The sequence below is a fragment of the Echinops telfairi genome, unplaced genomic scaffold (genome assembly GCF_000313985.2).
Source record: "Echinops telfairi isolate 266 unplaced genomic scaffold, ASM31398v2 ScPeMD7_23;HRSCAF=83, whole genome shotgun sequence".
NCBI lineage: Eukaryota > Metazoa > Chordata > Mammalia > Afrosoricida > Tenrecidae > Echinops > Echinops telfairi.
The window spans coordinates 69,800,031-69,806,733 of NW_022103920.1; positions in this window are offsets into that span (position 1 = coordinate 69,800,031).

Here is a 6,703-nt window from a genome sequence, read left to right on the forward strand (position 1 = left end):
TTCAGAAATCATATAATTCCCCGCCACCCCTCTCCACCCTACCCTCTGCAGAAACAGGCACTCAGCTTTCCTAAGCCCATGCTTCTTACAAAACTTTCACCACCCTCAAAATTTAGCCAGGTGAAATTGTTCACTATGGATTTTTAGTAAGTTCACACAAATAAGCACACGCCTACTTCGCAATGTAAACTGGTTCCTGTAGTGTTTAGTGATAATCTGCCCCTGCTTGTAGAGACCCATAGTAACCCTGGACGATAGGGTAGAACCGCGCCTGCGTGTTTCCAAGACTGTGACTCTATGTGAGCACAAAGCCTCCTCTTCTCCCAGCGAACAGCTAGTTATTTTGAATTGCTGACCTTACAGTTAGCAGCCAGTGGGTAACCACTGGGTCACCGGGGCATGATGAGGCAGCAGCAAGTTGACGACAGTCTGATTTCCAGTTTGCCTTGTAAGAGAAGTTCCTGGTGATGTAGTGAGTTATGTGATGGGCTGCTAACCACAAGGTTAGCAGTTTGAAACCAGCAGCCCGAAAGATGAGGTTTACTGCTTCCCTAAAGATTTATAGCTTTGGCGAGCACATAAACAAATGTGGTGAAGAAAGCTGATGGTGCCCGGCTATCAAAAGATAAAGCGTCTGGGGTCTTAAAGGCTTGAAGTCAAACAAGCGGCCAGCTAGCTGAGAAGCAAAGTCCACTTGGAAGAAGCACACCTGGCTTTGATCATGAGGAATCGATGGGATCAGGTATCAGGCATCAAAGCCCCAGAACAAAAAATCGTATCAATGTGAATGAGGGGGAGTGCAGGGTGGAGTGGAGACCCAAAGCCCATCTGTAGCCAACTGGACATCCCCTAACAGAAGGGTCACAGGGAGGAGATGAGCCAGTCAGGATGCAGTAGTAGTACCAATGAAACATAAAACGTTCCTCTAGTTCTTTAATGCTTCCTCCCTTCAACTATCATGAGGCTAGACCAGAGGATGTACTGTACACTGGTACAAATCAGAGCTGGAAACAGAGACTCCAGGACTGCTAAACCCCTCAGGACCAACAATTAGAGTAGAGATACCAGGGGGGTAAGGGGAAGGTGGGGGAGTAAGCGGAACTGATTATAATGATCTACATATAACCCCTTCCCTGGGGACGGACAACAGAAAAGTGGTTGAAGGGAAACATTGGTCAGTGTAAGACATGAAAAAAAAAAGGATAAATTATTAAGGGTGGGGTGGAGGGAGGGTTCGGGAGGGAGGGGAAAAATGAGGAGCTGATACCACGGACTCAAGTAGAAAGGAAATGTTTTGAGAACGAGGATGGCAACAAATGTATAAATGTGCTTGACACAATGGATGGAGGTATGGATTGTGATAACAGTTGTATGAGCCTTCAATAAAATGATTTAAAAAAAAAGATTTTAGCTTTGGAAACTCATAGGGCCTATGAGTCGGAATCGATTGGATGGCAGAGAGTTTTTGAGAGCTAGTGGAGATGACCAGTTTAAAGTAGAATAGAATCTCTATCTTCAGCTACTTACATTTAAGTTAAATACATCCTTTAATCCATTCTCATTTATTGTTTCATATATCCCTAGTCACTGCATGTATATGTGAGTGGTACACAAATAGCCTCCATTACCACCTTCCTTCTAATACTCAAAAGAAAGTATAATCACAGAATTTACCTTCTTATTAAGATTGTGTTACATCAGAAAGATGCTGTTACAGGATAAAGGAGGTATAAGACAAGAGAGCAGAAGTTTACATGACCCTATTTTCTGACTGATACACTTAACAGTTTGCCAGAAAAACTGGAAGAAGCCAAAGAAACATGACACATCTCTTTGGAAGATCCATTTTTTCCCTAGATTGTAAGTAATTTAGAATTATTTATATATTTATCCCTTGCTTCAAGGAATCCCGGTAGTGCAGTGAGTTATACTTGGTCCTGGTGAGCAGTTTGAAACCATCAGCTAGAAAAATGAGGCTATCTGTTCCCCAAAGATTTACAGATTAAGAAACCTAAGGGTGTAGTTCTACTCTGTCCTGTAGGCACACTGTGAGTCAGAATTGACTAGATGGCAGTTCATAAATAAAGTAATATATATATATATTTGCTTCACAGTCTGAAGAATTATTTCTTGAAAACTTTATAACTTAAAAAAAGATACATCAAATGACAGGAAAACAAAAGCACATTAATTTTCATGTGAAACCTGCTTTACCCATTCTCACCCAAGACACTCAGGTGGGTTTTATAGATGAATTGTATTTAAAATCAAGTGATAGGGAAAAGTTTAGATTAGCTATCAGTCACACTTGGGAAGTAGGTGTGCCCAGGAAAATTCAGTGGCATTGCTGGAGAAGCAATGGGAGGAGCATTCTTTGGGAGACACACTCTTCTTTCTATTCCAGGTTTACAAGCAGATTACATTTGTTATGGGAGCTGTGTTTAACTCAGACACAAATTGTGCTCAAGCATAAAGTTACTAACCGAGAACTCTCCTTTCGGGAAAAGCGAGGCCGAAGCAGACAGTGCCCTGAAGGGGGCAGAGTGCAGTTGTGCACAGCAGCTCCTGGCCAGCGTTTTTTCCTTGGGTGCGATCCTCAAGATAAGCATTTGGGGTTCATTCAAATAGAGGGTGCACTTCGTATTTTTCATGTGCTATTGTCTGACAGTCTGTCATGACAAGTAATCGTGTGTGCCTGATGGAAGTCGTAGTGTAGAAACAGCACTGTTACAGGGCATTTCGTTTAGTGTATTTTGGGGTAAAAAGTCTTTAGATGGGGGAGAAGCAAAAGGATTATTATCTAAAACATGGTATGACTTTTCAGAGGCCACAATAGTGAAAAACTGAAAATCGAATACTCATTCTTTGAAGCAAACCTCTTTATATATGTGTACAGTTATCAAAATCCAGACCCTCTGTAGAATGAGAAGTTCATTCTAGAAACCTATAAATAATAGTCACAGCAATAAGCTTTGTAAAAGTGAGCTTTAGGATAACTCTTCAGCTCCTGGAATGCATTTGACCTGCTGCCTAGGCAATTGGGTACTTGGTTTTGGTAGAAAAGCTTGATAAATACTCAAACTCTTTGCTTGTTGATTGGATAGCGAGGGAGGCAAGGTATTGAGAGAGAATTAAGTAGAAATTTACTCGCTTGTCTGGACTGTGTTTTATGTTTTGAAAATCTTCACCCAGTTGTTAAGCTAAGCATATTTAAATAGCAACTACAATAAAATAAAACCAGAATAAACTTACCCAACATTCAGCAACAAAACCCCAAGTATTTTATTATTGGTAAAAGCCCAAGGATTTCTTCCCCAAGTAGCCTCTTTGTTTCTCATATAATTGGCAAGGCGTCCTTTGTACGTAAGTGACTGTGATCTCCCCTTCCAGAGCATCTTCTTAGAACCAACGTCCCCATTTAAAGCTTCTTATTCAGAGGCAGAGCTTTCCAATGAAGGAGAACAAAACTGTTTCTGGCTTCCAAGTGCCATCTCACCAACCTTGCAAGGTAACAGGGAGCGAAGCAGCCACTGTAGAGAGAAGTAAAAGAAGTACAGGTAAGCAGCAGTAAAACAGAAAGGATTTCTAGAGTACGCATTCCATAACTGTTTACTTCAGGGGAAAGGACAAGAAAGGCTATTAATATTATTTTGACACACTGGTAATATTGTTAGTTACCAGTGAAAGTGAAGGCTTTATATAATTAATTTGCCTTCTTTATTCATTTTAAAAGACAGAAAATGTGTCATCATTACATACATACTAATGAAGAAATTATGGCGGCAAAGTCATTTCAATTGTGTGTACTACAGTAAAAAACCACAGAATCACAATAATCAATGAGTGTACAATTTCATGAAATAACTAAACTCCATTTGCAATGTGAAAACATTTTGTAAAGCATTATTCTCATGGCTTTCTTGGGTTATTTTTGATACTAGCCTTTGTTAGAACAGTCAAATTGAAAAATGGAGCCAAATAAAGTAACTAATGGAAAATTAGTATCTATTATGGTACCACTTAAACATTATTCTCTCAAGCCATTTTATATTCATTCAATTTAAGCTAATAATAACAGTATTTTAATTCTCTAATTATTAATGAACATTTGAAAGTATAGCAGATGATTCTCTTAGTCTGGGAATTTTGAAAGACATATCTTCATACTGAACATGAGCATCTGGGTAGAGAATAAATGGGACAAAAGGCAAAACAAACTTTGTAGCATAGTTTTGGATGCAGGAAATAAAGGAAAAGAGTCATAGGTACCAAATGAAGAGGATAAAGGGAACCTACAGGAAAGCATCATCAGAGCCTGGGGGAGAACTTCTGCTTATCATCTTCCCACTTGTAGTTTTAGCCAGAAGATTAGCCCGAGGCTGCTAATCATGAGCATTTGAGGAAAGGTGGAATCGGGAGTTTATTGCAAGCCCGCACTCAGGGAACAAGGCTACGGGAGAGTACAGGATTTAATAATGAAGAACTGAAAGAGCACGCAAGTCTGACAGTTCTAACACACCGCTGTGTCTAGCTTGCTCTCAACTCATCCTTGCAACAATTAAGTCTTATGATTATAATGTCTGAGGACATGGTTTTATATATGGAAGTGGGGGCAGGAAGGCTGGATGCTAGACCATTTATTTATTTTTCCAAAACCATCATATTGGCAGCTAATACAGATGTCGCGTCATTCCATAGTTCAATTACATCAGCACTCTGGTACAGTTGCTGCCACAATCAGTTTCAAAGCATTGTCTTCTTCCTTGAACTCCTGCACATTAGCTCCCTTTTGCTGCTGCCCCTCATCCTTTCCCCCCCTCCCCGAAACCCTTATTCTACTTGCTCTTTCTATAGGTTCATCAATCCTGGGTTTCATATACTGAAAAAGCAGAAAAACATATACCAAAAATTCAAGAGGGTCACCCCAATGAAAATACACCTGAGATAAGCTCCAATATGAAGGAAAAAAAAGCCACACCTGAAACACACAGAAAAGGTTGAAAAGCAGACCAGGCCCAATGCACATCAGAGAGGGGATCAGCTGAAAAGGTTTAAACCATCCAAGTCCTGATCTTCTATGGTCACCTCTCCCAGGCACTCTGTTTGGTAAGTGGGTTCTCCCCATCCCTCTATTATGGAGAGATAATCACCGGAGGCTTATTTCCTATGTAGATCTCACAAACGTTTCTTGGGCTCCCACCGTCATCAATAGCCTTCTGCAAACCAGATTCTCACAATTTAGGTTCTGATACTCTTCCTTCCTTCAGCTTTGAATGAAATGTTGATGTGCTTCTTCCATGTGGACTTAGTTGATATCTCACCATCTCACTTAAATAGCTGCTTGTTTGGAAACAAGCCTTTAAGGCCCCAGGTGCTGTTTTACCTGATAGCCAGGTACCATCTAATTTCTTCACACTTTGCTATAGCACCTGTATCTTCTGTGTTCCCTTCCTGAGGGTGAGGATCTGACAGGGCCATGATGTAGAAACTAATTTTTCTTATAGTGGAGCTAGTGTGAACCCCAAGCCCATTTCTGAATCTTGCTTTTGTTTTTAATCTGCCTCTGGCTAACTTTAGAGACAGAAAACCATTTAAAGGGCATTCTGTGCCAGGCTTGGGTTTTGGATGCTTAAATGATGTATGGGGCAATAATGGAAATACTTTGCAAGGTAGAAACTAAGAGTGAAAGTGAAATTATTTTCTCGATTCACTGAACTTTAGGCACTGGAATAGCAGACATATGCTAATATAACTAGGATACTAATACAAGGTGGTACCCCCCAAAAAGCCCAGAATCTTTTTTTCAAAGAGATGTATTTGAATTTTTTTTAATAAAACAACCCTATCACCTTCAAAGTACTCTCCATTACACTTACTACATTTGTCAAATCCATGCTTGAAAACATTTATTTAAACTCATCTGTTTGGATGATAGCACCTCCTTCGTTTTTTCTTCACCTCTTTGATGTCATCAGTTGCTGTCCTTTCACGCCCCTCTGCAGTCCAGAAACAAAAAGAAGTCACACTGAGTGAAGTCAGGTGAGTAAGGTGCGTGGGACAAGAAGCATGATGTATTTACCAAAAACTGGCGCACTGAGGTGGCTGTGTGAGCAGATGCGTTGTCCAGGTGGCAAAACTGTCTGCCACAAATCAGGCTTTTTGTTGCACACTGTTATGCAATCTTTTCAGAATCTCTAACTAGAAAGTTTGATTAACAGACTGACCTGATGAACTCCAAATGCAATATCCCCTCCACATCACCTCTGGTTTTTGGGGAGTACTTCCTTGTATAACGAGGGTCCTAATAGGCTAGGCTAGGAAATGAGAGTAAAATATGCTATTGTGCATCATATTCACTTCTTGCATACATGTAGAAAAGTATGCCATAGTCATATATACCATATATACTCATGTATGAGCCGAGGTTTTTTTTAATCGTTTTATTAGGGGCTCACACGACTCCCATCACAATCCATGCGTACATCAACTGTGCAAAGCACATTTGTACATTCATTGCTCTCGTCATTCCCAAAACATTTGCTCTCCACTTAAGCCCCCAGCATCAGGTCCTCACTTTTTCCCCCCTCCCTCCCCGCTCCTACCATAAACCGAGTTTTTCAGCACATTTTTTAATGCAGTTTTTGTGGTAAAATTAGGTGCCTCAGCTGATATTCAGGTCGGCTTATACTCGAGTATATATGTA